Source organism: Macaca nemestrina, chromosome 6 (genome assembly GCF_043159975.1).
Source record: "Macaca nemestrina isolate mMacNem1 chromosome 6, mMacNem.hap1, whole genome shotgun sequence".
Taxonomy (NCBI): Eukaryota; Metazoa; Chordata; class Mammalia; order Primates; family Cercopithecidae; genus Macaca; species Macaca nemestrina.
The window spans coordinates 27611337-27624571 of record NC_092130.1 but is presented as its reverse complement, the minus strand read 5'-3'; the positions used below and the strand labels follow the sequence as shown (position 1 = coordinate 27624571).

At 36.1% G+C, this 13235-nt stretch overlaps 1 long non-coding RNA gene across 1 annotated transcript in view; it reads left to right on the top strand.

Annotated features, from left to right (window-relative positions):
- The window catches only part of LOC139363731 (uncharacterized), a 128267-nt gene that overhangs the window by 76443 nt on the left and 38589 nt on the right, over positions 1 to 13235 (top strand). The window contains exon 2 of the long non-coding RNA XR_011624562.1: positions 12356 to 12475. This is a non-coding gene — a long non-coding RNA (uncharacterized lncRNA). The remainder of the gene's footprint in view (positions 1 to 12355; positions 12476 to 13235) is intronic.

The window sequence follows — 13235 nt, the reverse complement described above, 5'->3', positions numbered from 1 at the left end:
GGTAAATTCCTATTTTAAAACAAAAAGCATGAAGAGTTTTGGGATCTCCAGAGAGGATGTTGGGCTATGAGGAGGAGGTTGTGGCAATAATTTGATGAGAAATAATGCTACCTTGGATTAGATCAGAGGCCATGAGAATGGAGAGAAATGATTGGATTCAATAAGTATCAAGGAGGTAAAAATCCAGAGAATTCAGGGTTCTTGTAGAGACAAATTGCCACCATGAGCATGTAGACTCTCCCTCCAGCTTTGAGTATAGCAGTGGAGAGGATCTGTTGCTGCAGTGATAAAAACATGCTCTATTTCATGGGACCTCCTGCCAACTCTCTCCCTTGTGGCCAAGGACATGATTTGGTTTGGATAAGAAAAGGCTGACTGGGGTAAAATTCTCAGTTCAAGGGGTCAGAAGACCTTCAGTTTGTTTGAGGCTCTGGCTTTAATCTCTTAGGCCCTGGCGGGATGGCCAAGAGCAGGCTAATTCACTGTTATATGACAGCAGATGAGTTCACTTGAGAGAGCGATTATCCCTGCCCTCAGGACTCACTCTTTGAAATATGGGTATGTGAATGTGATACATACGAGGGAAAAAGTGGAAGAATGCAGTGACTATTTAGATATTAAGAGTGAAGGTAAGGAGAAAAGTCTAGAAGGATTCACATGAACTAGTTTGGATACCTGGATGGATGGGGTTACCATTAACTGAGGTAAAGAAATCTACAGAAGAAAATGAGGTCTTACAAATAAGGCAAGTTCAATTTGGGGCATCTAAACTACAATGCAAGACATGCAAATGAGAATGTTTAGTGGGTGATGGGTTACAGAATTTCACGATTTTGAAAAGAGGTCCAAGTCAGAGGTATTGCATGTCATTTCGAAAACTACCTTAAAACTTTTAAACAAATGAATGGCATATGAATAAATAAAATTCAACTAACAAAAGCTGTTGTTTATAGCAAAGTGCCAGCCTCATTTCGAAGTGCTTTATTTAATCTTCATCCCAATTCTATGGAGTAGATACTCCTATGATTCCCATTTCAAAGATGAGGACACTGAGGTACAGAAAGTTTGGGCATCTTGTCCAAGGTTACACAGGCAGCAAATAGTGGGGATAATAGCACTGCAACCCTTACAGTCTGGATCTATTGCCTTTGCTTTCAAAATGAGTTTCTTCTGCTTGTCACAAACGCAGCCAATGCCATAGCTGCCGGGCCATCCTCCATCAGATTTCCCCTCTCCCTCACTCTAGAGCTTCTAAATGTCTTGACCAGAGATCTTGCTTTATTGATCTTTTATTTGTTATTTTATAAGTAAAGACACTGAGGGACAGAGGGGTAAAATAACTTCCATAAAGTCACATTGTTGGGGAGTGGGTGAGCTGGCATTTGTCTCTGCTATTTCCCTGACTTACAAATTTAACTTCTACATATACTCATTACACAAAACCATAATTTTTAGTGCAACTTTTTGATTACTACCAGGGTAAAAAGGAAGAATGGGCATTGGTCTGGGAAGTAGGTAAAGTGAATTATGGTCTAGGAATTTTTTAGTTTTTAAGTTCCGGGATACAAGTGCAGAATGTGTAGGTTTGTTACATAGGTATACATGTACCATAGTGGATTGCTTTACTTATCAACCCATCATCTAGGTTTTTAGCTCCACATGCATTAGCTATTTGTCCTACTGCTCTCCCTCATTTCATTCCCCACCCCATGACTGGCCTCCATGTGTGTTGTTCCCCTCCCTGTGTCCATGTGTTCTCATTGTTCAACTCCCACTCATGAGTGAGAACATGAAGTGTTTAGTTTTTGTTCCTGTGTTAGTTTGCTGAGGATTATGGCTTCCAGCTTCATCCATGTCCCTGCAAAGGACATGATCTCATTCTTTTTTATGGCTGCATAGTATTCCATGGTGTATATATACCATATTTTCTTTAGTCTATCAATAATGGGCATTTGGGTTGGTTTCATGTCTTTGCTATTGTAAATAGTGCTGCAATAAACATCCATGTGCATGTGTCTTTACAGTAGAATGATTTATATTCCTTTGGGTTTATAACCAATAATGTGATTGCTAGGTCAAATGGTATTTCTAGTTCTAGATCCTCGAGGAATTGCCACACTGTCTTCCACAGTGTTTGAACTAATTTACATTCCCACAAACAGTGTAAAAGTGTTTATTTCTCCACAGCCTCATTAGCATCTATTGTTTCTTGACTTTGTAATAATTTTCACTCCAACTGCCATGAGATGGCATCTCATTGTGGTTTTGATTTGCATTTCTCTAATGATCAGTCATGTTGAGCTTTTCTTTTTGTATGTTTTTTGGCCACATAAATGTCTTCTTTTGAGAAGTGTCTGTTCATATCCTTTGCTCACTTTATGATGGGGTTGTTTGAGTCTTGTAAATTTGTTTAAGTTCCTCATAGATTCTGGATATTAGACCTTTGTCAGATGGGTAGATTGCACTCATTATTTGGGTTGGTTTTCACTCTGATGATAGTCTCTTTTGCTCTTTAATTAGATCCCATTTATCAATTTTGGTTTTTGTTGCAATTGCTTTTGGCATTTTCATCATGAAGTCTTAGCCCATCCCTATGTCCTGAGTCATACTGCACCTGGCTTTTTTTGTAGGGCTTTTTTGGTTTGGGTTTTTACATTTAAATCTTTAATCTATCTTGAGTTAATTTTTGTATAAGGTGTAAGGAAGGGGTCAAGTTTCAGTTTTATGCATATGGCTAGCCAGTTTTCCCAGCAACATTTATTAAATATGAAATCTTTTCCCCATTGCACTTTTTTTTTTTTCAGGTTTTTTGAAGATCAGATGGTTGTAGATGTGTTGTGTTATTTCTGAGGTCTCTGTTCTGTTCCATTGGCCTGTATGTCTATTTTGATACCAGTAGTTTTGGTACCAGTAGTTGGGTACCAGTAGCTGTTTTGGCTACTGTAGTCTTGTAGTAAAGTTTGAAGTCAGGTAGCTTGATGCCTCCAGCTTCGTTTTTTTTTGCTTAGGATTATCTTGGCTCTATGGGCTCTTTTTGGTTCCATATGAAATTTAAAGTAGTTTTTTCTAACTCTGTGAAGAATGTCAATAGTAGTTTGATGGGAATAGCATTGATTCTATAAACTACTTTGGGCAGTAGGGTCATGTTCATGATACTGATTCTTCTTATCCATGAGCATGGAATGTTTTTCCATTTGTTTGTGTCATCTCTTATTTCTTTGAGCAATGGTTTGTAGTTCTTGAGGAGGTCCTTAGTCTAGGAATTTTGATTAAATATGTGATGTTAGATATATATTTGGTTCTTCTTATCTTTAAGACAGTGTATCAAGCCTATCTTTAGACAGCCTATCAAGATTTAGGACTTTTATGATTTTTAAAATAAATTATTATAGAAAGAGGAAAAATATTGGGCCACTACAGAAAGCATCAAAACTAGCTTTAAAATACCGCATTATTGTTGTTAAGTAGAAACTTCTTTAAATGTAATATCCCACTTGACCCTCCCCACCAGCGTTTGAGGTGGTACTATCATTAATCATCCCTGCCCCCATCATTTTACAGAAAAGGGAGCTTACCCTTATTATTAAGCTTACCTTTAAATAAACAAGCTTCTCAAGGACACACACAGGTACTGAAGGACAGAAACATTTCAAGTCCAGGTTTATCTAATGCCCAAACTCTTAAACAATATGTATCATTTCTTGTTGATTTATTGTAGAAGTGATTCCATTAAAATTGGGGTTTGATCAAGAGACAATTGGCTCAGGTAAATTTACCCTGGCAAACTGTTTGCATAAGACCAGTGAGTGAGGTATGCCACACAATGAAAGCACTTCTTCCTTAATGAGAACAGGGTTATTCATGCCTCTTCGTCTGCTCTAAGTTCTCCAGCTTGCTCCTGATTACGCTAAAAAACACTGCAGCAGGTTCTACTACATTGACTGTGTATTAGGGAGAAGTACAAAGCTGACCATTTTGACTGTGATTTGGACCTTGGGATAAAAATAGGTGCTAGGAAACATGTAATATTGTGTTGGATAGAGAGAGTTAAGTTTACACAAATATACCTCTTCATATGGACTCACAGCAAGGTCCTCTGCCTGCTTCTTCACTAGACTTATTTTTAATTTTGGCATTTTGAATTCTTACATTTTAAAATGATCTTACATATTCTCTGGATTTTAGCATATGTCTGGGAGAATCTTTAGTTGAACAATAAACAGAATGAACAAATGAAAGGTTAGGAAAAGAGAAAACAGGCAGGACTGGCACTATGGGTGAAATAAGTGATGGTATAATTTCTGGTTGCTTGAAGGCTTTTCTTACCCTGATTGCATAGCTTTAATTGCCTCAATTAGTGAGTCATTTGGTCCTTGGGGTACTTCCTCTTTGAAAATGAAAATGACCAATAAAGTCCAGAAACAGCCATTCATGGCTTAGTATCAATTAGTTTATGCAATTTTCTTCCTAATTTTTAGACCAGTTCCTGAATTAGAAGAGCCTAAAGAATCATGTCATACAATCTCTCACATCAGTGAAGTCACTGAGGGCTAGGAGAGGGCAGTAGTTTGATCAAAAATTCACAGGTTGTTTTATAATCAGCCTTATAACCCAAATATGAAGACTGTCAGTGCACTGCTATTCTCATCGATACTGTGCTGATGCAGCTGTGAAAGTACATGAAAATTGTGTTATCAAATGATGTTATTGGCACAACATAATGTATAGTTAAGAGTGAGATGGAGATAATACTTTTAAAAAATATTTAACAACATCAAACTATCGATTGAAGAGCTCAGAGAACACCAAACAGAATAAATACTGAAACAAACAAGCATACATTCCTGGACACATCATATTCAAATTGCTATAAGCTAAAGAGAAAATTTTGAAGGCAGACAGAAAAAAACAAAGACCTTCTATACAGAATAGCAAAATTAAGAAGCAGAACATACTTCTCATGAGAAACTATGCAAATCAGAAGACAAGGGAGTGACATCTTTAATGTGCTGAAATCAGGTGAAGTGAAATAGAGCACCATTTGGATTGATAATCAATGTTCATTCAACAAAGAATGGTAGATCGGGGCCGGGAGCGGTGGCTCACGCCTGTGATCCCAGCACTTTGGGAGGCCAAAGTGGGTGGATCATGAGGTCAAGAGATTGAGACCATCCTGGCTAACATGGTGAAACTCCGTCTCTAATAAAAATACAAAAATTAGCCAGGCATGGTAGGAAGCACCTGTAATCCCAGCTATTTGGGAGGCTGAGGCAGGAGAATTGCTTGAACCTGGGAGATGAAGGTTGCAGTAAGCCAAGATTGCAGAGCAAGGTTACGTTTCAAAAAAAAAAAATAAATTAAAAAAAAAAAATATATATATATATATGTACATATAAATAAATACAAAGAATGGCATATTTGTCAGTTCTAGGATTATTAGGGGAATTTTTATTTTTGAGGAAGCACATTTAATATCTAACAAGTAAAATAATATAAAATAGTAATTATAATCACCAACATATTTTGTATAATTACTATGTAGTAGGAAAATGTTTTCAGATGTGCTCTCCCATAAAATAATTGTTAAAATCATTGTTAAAATTTAGGGGAGTGGTTCTTCTTTGATGAATAAAGAATCCAGAAAGTTTCCTGGAGGTCATGGCAAAAATATCTATTTTTTGTTTGGTTCTTATTCCAGGAACTAGAGAGCAAGTATGGGCCTAAGTAAAAAAAAAATAAATAAATAAAAAATAATAATAATAAAATAAACCTTCTCCATGTCCAGCAATGATATAGTTGTACTGAAATGCAACATAGGTAAGCCTCAGTAATATACATGACTTTTTATATTTCTTGTAGTCTTTGTTACTTTTTAACGTTACTCAAATTATTAAAAATAATTATTTAAAACACTTTACTTATGTATGTGTAGCCATGGTCACTAGGTGAGACAATCACTGTTTCTCATGATTTTCAAGGCAATATGTCTTAAGTGCATAAAAACCCAGACTTCAAATCTTCAACTCCATTTTGCTGGGCTATTACAAGAACCCTGTTTCCCAGGGGGTCATTGCCTTCCTCTTGACAATAAAGTTTATCTTTATGAAGGCCAAAACCGTGTATTTTAAAAAACTAAGTGCTTACAATATTCCAGGAACTGCACTTATCACTTTGTAAACATTTTCTCATCTAAGCACTATGCATTCCTATAAAGTCAGACTCTCCTATTTCAAGGATGAGGAAACTGAGGCTAAATGAATTTCTCAAAGTAACAGAGAGTCCACAGCATTATAACAAAGATTGTAAAAACCTGAGTCTGAAGCCTATGCACTTAACCAAAATATTATATTGTTCTAAAACACTGACCTACCCGATACTGAACTCTATAGCAGTGTGTGGGGCACAAGTACTCACCCTATTTTCCTGAGATGGTAGCCCACAGCCAGAATTTAGTGGCACTCATAGGACTGTAATCACTCATAGGACTGTTACTTATTTAAATAACTTGTGTTATTTAAACTAGATTACAGTCCTATGAGAGCCCTTAATCACTTAACAAATATTGAATGTTTGCACCTGACATTATTTAGCTTTATGATATAGCAATTTTATTGCTAGTGCAGCTCAAGAGTTTTTAGCCATATATCCCAGTCGGTTTTATTCATCTGTGTTTTCCAAATTGTAGTCCAGGGAACACATTTGTTAAGACCACTATGGCACTGAGCAAAACTGCAGATTCTAGGACCTGATCCAGACCTCCTAAATCAGATTTACTAGGGAGAAGGTAGAGGAATCTGCATTTCTAAGATGTTCCCTAGATAAATCTTGCCTATACTCAAGTCTGAGAACCACTGTAATAAACTATAATCATTAGAAGATAAAAAAGGGTGGCGGGGGGTGTCAGGGGGAAGAGAAATGGTCTAGAACACTGACATTAAATCTTAGTAGTTCTTTTACCCACCAAATGCTTCTTAGAACATATTCTTTCTAAACTATTAAGATTTTCTTCCTCATTATCACGAGGTTAACTTTTATTTTCTTCCAACTAAATGCCCTAAATTTCCCATCTTGTTTCTAGTAAAACTCCTATCTGAATGACCCATTTTTGAAACAAATCAGATTTGTTTGTATGCTTAAGAATTTCTAAGATTATACAACTGGCTGTACATTATCATTTTTACAGCAGAGTTGCCACATGGTTCCAACTTAAAGCAGAAGAATAAAAATGCCTGCCACTCTCCTGCTCCCTATTCAAACACATGTGTCTCAATTAATTTTTTACAGCCTGCTTTCTTTCCAAGTACTAACCTGAGAAGATTTACTGATCCCAACTAGCTGTTGCTGACAATTTGGTTTTCTGTGTGAATGAGGAATTGCATCTCAGCAAGTAACTGGATTGTGTTTTGCAACAGATAACATAAAATACTTAAGAAGCTAGGAAGCTGCATGTATCCAATATTTCTGTAATTAACAACGTTCTGTGCTGTGAATTCTGAAGTTTTGAGAAGGCCACATTCCTTATGCTCCAAATATTAATGGCCCATTGTAGAGCTTTCCAGAAAAGAGAGCAGAAATAACCACTGAAGTGCACAATTCTGAGCTTACTGATCCCTCAGTGTATGTCACCTGTCAGATTCACAAAACAAGTTAGAACGCAATCAGCCCTTTCTACTCAGAGGTGACTTTACCCTATAGGACACTGTAGCCATCTCTGGAAGCATTATTGGTAACTTTGTAGAAGTACATAGTCATGTTGCAATAAAAATTCTCTCTATATATTAAAACCTAAGCCAGAGATTGACACAGAAGACTACATCTCACTTTTCCTTCTCCACTTAAAATCATACCTACTATCCTTAGGACTGGAAATAGACTTATATCTAATAACAGTAGGTAGCTTTTTATTAATTTATTTTCATTTTTATATCATAAGAAATAAAATCAGAAAAACTTACTCCAGCTTTTTCCACCCAGAAAAATCACTTTCTCTTCTATACTTACTGAAACGTGAACTGTTTTTATCCCTAGTGGGTACACCTCTTGCTTCTTATTACCTGATTTTTAACAGATGTGGTATAACATTCAGCAAACAGAGTACTGTGTACTGAGTGATATACCAGGCTGTTGTGTTAAATGAAATGAGCATGGCTTTTGCCTTTAGGTACCTTAGAATTTAGTGGCGCTAACAGAAATACAAATTTTCACAAAATTCTAAGTGTGCGAGTGTTAGAAAGCAGAGGTAGATGATAATGCAGAGGCCTAAAGCAGAGAGATCTGACCAAATCAGAGAAGTCAGAGATGTCCTTGAAGAAGCAAAAGCAGAACCAAAGTCCGAAGGATGGAGTAGGCATTAAGGCGGCACAGATGGTGCAGAAGAGAGCTCCACATAGGCAGCACAGCACAGAAAATCCCTCGGCAGGAAAGATGCTCAAAAGGTAAAGGTGGATAGGGTGGATCACCCACAAAGAGACAGAGAGGGGGTTGATGCAAGATGGCAGGACAAATATATTCAGGGCTTGCTTTTCTCTCTTTTTTTCAAATGAAATTTTTTTAATGGAAGAAATAATCACTTCTATTCATTTATCATTCAGCTTCAACAATTATTAACTTACAGCCAATACTTATTTTATATATAATTTCTCTTGCACTTGTCCTCAACCTGGCTTATTTTGAAGCAAATCCAAGGCATATTTTTTCTTCTATAAATACGTCAGTTTTCATTTCTCAAATATAAAGTCTCCTTTAAAAAATTTAACCACAAAACCATTTTCATACTTAGAATATAAACAATATTATAAATATTAAATCTAGTCAGTGTTCAGATTTTCCCAACTTTTATGTATAAACAAATATATGTATATGTGTATAGATGGATAATTTTTTATAGTTTAAAATTTAAATAAGGTCCATGTACTGTAATTGGTTGATATATCCCCTAAGTGTTGTTTTCTCTATAGGTTCCTTCTACATTTTTGGGTTTTTTTAAAATTGATTTTAAATTGGTTTTATTAAATTGTCCAATTTAAATAGGACATTTTGTCCTATAAAATTTCTCATGGCCTGAAATGTGGATCGACTACCCATGGTATTATTTAATACATTCCTCTCTCTCCTGTATTTTCTGTAAATAATTGGTGGATTAGGGGCTTGATCAGATTCTGCATTGACCATTTGGCAAGAATAACCTCATGGTGGCTCCCTGTAATTCAAGGGGTTGTCTCTCCTTTTGGTTCACAGCCATTGAGGATCATGGCCTAGACCATTATTTCCTCAGGATACACAAAATTGTAACCAAGTTCAATCATTCTGCATTCATTTACTAGTTGAAATACTCCTGTTAAAAAGAAAAACAAAAAAAACACAAAACTTTCCTCCTATTAACTATTTGGTCCCTGACATATAGTTTGTAAATGGAAGGAAGATATAGTTTGTAAATGGAAGGAAGATAATATGGTTGATTCTTTCCTTTAATTTACAAGTTGTCAAAATAATGATCAATGAGGGCTTTTAAAGTATCATTATAAACAGAGATTTAAACATGTTTGAATTTCAATTCAGTTAATAGTCAATACTCAAATTTTTTCACCTTTAGGCAATAGAAAGTACTTCAGGTAATAATCTGTGGTCACTTCCTTGCTTTCAGGTATGACAAAATGTTTTGAGTTCAGCATGTCCATTAACTATGCCAGATATGAATTTGGCCATTTATGTAAGAAACGTTGGCTCCTTTATGGGAAATAGTATTTGCAGATTACAATACAGGTAATAATAGTGCTGGGGGATCATTGTTTTTAGGCCTTTTCATGGATAAAGTTTTGTTTTAAAGATGTAATATTTCTTGTATTTATTCTTTCAATTCATATTTGAGATCACAGGGTTTTTACCTAATCTTTCAGTCTTCCATGTGTATCTCCTTTCTCCCACATTAAGAACCCTGATTTTCATGGCACTGAAATAATCACTTTTTGCTGTAATCACCTAATGGACCAGAGAAAAGTCCCAATGTGACTCCCAACATTATGATTGCTTAAAACCATTTTAAGTCCTGTTGCAGTCTTGCTTGTCCATAGGGCATATACTCCTAGGAATATATGGTCAAATCACATTGTTTTTGGTCACTTGTTTAACTCTATTAGTTGTGCCTCTAATTTGATATACAAGTTTACGTGTTTCATCTTGCTTTAGATTTTAGCATTTTTTAATTTACTTTTGTTTCATTGTTATGTAATTATGTGTATACAAAATTAAATATACAAAACAACCCAACCCATATAATGATTTCTATTTGATGATAATTTTTTAATAAAATATATAAGCAAATACCCATTTATGTTTCAATGTCCTCCTTTTCATGGATAAATGGTAGCGTACTTTATGTACTTTTCTTCACCTTGTCTTTTACACCCAATATATGCTGGAAATCATGTTATAGTAGTATAAAGAAATATGCCACATTTTATCTTACAGCACCCCAAAGGGTAAATGTATTATAGTTTATTCAACCATTTTCCACTTGATAGACACATAGGTGGTTTCCTGTCTTTCCATTGCAGTTGTTCATTTCATAATGTGTTACACATATCTTTTCATATTTTTTGCTAGATTCCTGCAGGTGGATGCTGGGTAAAAATATACAAATATGAGAAATTTTGGGCTGGACATAGCGGCTCACACTTGTAATCTCAGCACTTTGGGAAGCCAAGTCGGGAGGAATGCTTGAGCCCAGGCATTTGAGACCAGCCTGGACAACATAGTGAGACTCTGTCTTTATTAAATTAATAATTTTTTAAAAAATAAAGGTTTATACGTATTGCCCATATACCCTCCATAGGGTTTGTAACAGTTTGAATTCCTACTAACAGTATTCCTACTAACAGTATGTAAGAATAACTTTTTTTCACATAGCCACATCAATGGAGTATGTTTTCAAACTTAGATCTTTGTTCATCTGAAAGGTAAATAATAGTACCTTGACAGATTGAAGAGAGCCAAGAGTGGAAAGGGTAGACCAATCAAACGATATAGATATGGTACGATTGACAATTGGAATAAAGTTAAGGTCACAATATTCAGGAGGAAAAATGATAGGACTTGGTACAGAATCAAACTAGAGACAGAAAGGAAGGGAGTACCAGAATAAATCTTTTCAAAAAGCCAAAATAGTCTGGGCAACATGGTGAAACCCCATCTCTACAAAAAATACAAAATTGAGTAGGGAGTGGTGGCACACCTGTAATCCCAGCTACTCGAGAGGTTAAGGCTTCAGTGATCCAAGATTGCACCACTGCACTGCAGCCTGAGCAACAGAATGAGACCCTGTCTCAAAAAATGCACTAATGATAATAAATAAAATAAAAACACAGGAAATATTTTTTTTATTTGTAGTTTTCTCACCACCATTTTAAAAAACAACTTTTCAATGCTTTCTTCTCTATGTGGAACACTATCTTTCTTCTAGTTGTAGAATAGTTTTGAGTGAAATGTTTGTAATACATGAAAATACATTTACTAGAGAAAATTGTGCTGAAAATATATGAATGGGTCAAGATGAACATATGATATTTGAAGTGGTCTTAAGGTTTTGTTTGCATAAGGCAATTTTCTAGGTTTAAATTAAATTTGGCCTAAAGCTGACTTTTTGTATGTTTTAAGTTCAACCTAAAGATTTCTCCATACATAATAAACTGCAAGCCAACTTGATGTGTAAAGAGATTATAACCTACATGTCTAACAAGTAGCAGAGTCTTAGCCAATCACAGTCGCCAAATGTCAGTCAACCACAGTCAGCCAAATGTTCAAGTCAGGTTGAAATAAGGGCAATGTCTATTTGTAACCCATCTAGCTGTTTCTGTACCTCACTTGATTTGAGAGAGCCGGGTGGGAGGGGTTCCCTGGAGACACTCCAACCAGCCTGCCCACTGAAGTGGAGACTCGGGAAGTTCATGACATTTGCAGCAGAGAGGAGCCTGGCCCCTCCTCTTCCTGTGGAACCTGGGATTCGAACGGCCAGGCAGGAAGCACTCTAGCAGGGACAGTGGCTTAGCAAGAGTCCCTGTTTCCTCCTTTTCTTCCTTTTCACCCAATAAAACCCTGTCTTACCATTCAAATTGTCTGTGAGCCTAAATTTTTGTGGCCATGAGACAAAGAATCCCATCTTTAGCAGAACTAAGGAAAAGTCCTGCAACATGTGTACCGTATGCCACTTTCTTTTTTTGGTCCATAAATTTTATTCAACCACGAGATAGCCCTGGTTTTCCTCTGAACCCACTCTAGATCCTAGGGGTTGCCTGATTTGTGAATCATTCTTTGCTCGGTTAAATTCTGTTAAATTTGTCTAAAGTTTTTCTTTTAACAGGTGGTATTACAAGCGGAATCTGAAGTAGAGCTTCCAGTGACCCCCAGGAGGATCGTGTGGCCAAGCAAGGTACCTGATGAGCCCACTGTGTCCGCTGCTGTCTCACAACAACTAGGGAAGGTAAGTTTTTTTGTCAATTTTGAAAACTTTAGAGATTTGTATTTTGAGCTATCTGAGTTTGTTCAAGCAAATTTTTTATCCACACTGGGCTAAAAATTAGGACATAAACTGGACTGATTCTAGTTTTGGATTGAATCCAAAAACGAACCCGATTGGATCTTGATATAAGCCTCCAATATATAGGTGGGTCACACATAAACTGGCAGCAATGGCAATACTGCAAGGAGTGCAAATTCTGGCTTCCAGAAATTCATAGGGATTTTGTGTTCTATTCTTTTTGTTTCTTTTTCTTACATGCTTAGAGATAGGGAAATCTCATTGGCTAAGTTGATCACAAAGATCACAGAGGCAAAGCCAAGAGAGAGTATAAAAATGTTAATTTCTGAAGGACTTACTCTACCCTTCATGCTATACCTACCTTTACATATATGTAGGTATTAGGCTCCAGAGGCAGCAAATACTTACTAAAATGGCAAAACATAATTACTAAACATAATTTTAAATTATGGTGGAACATTCCAAATGAACAACATTACACTTTAAGAAATGCATTTACAAATGACAGCTCCCAAAGTAGGCTCACCCGGGGATGCCTACTGATGTGTAGAAACTTATAAAAAGATTTTGATATTTTTATTGTCCCTTTTAAAAGACTCTTTACAAAAGGCAAATAGAAAGCATGAGTGACTAATTGATTTTAAAACTTTGACTCTGTTAACCTGTTGGTTATTCGTGCTGAGTCCAGGTGTAGATAATGTTT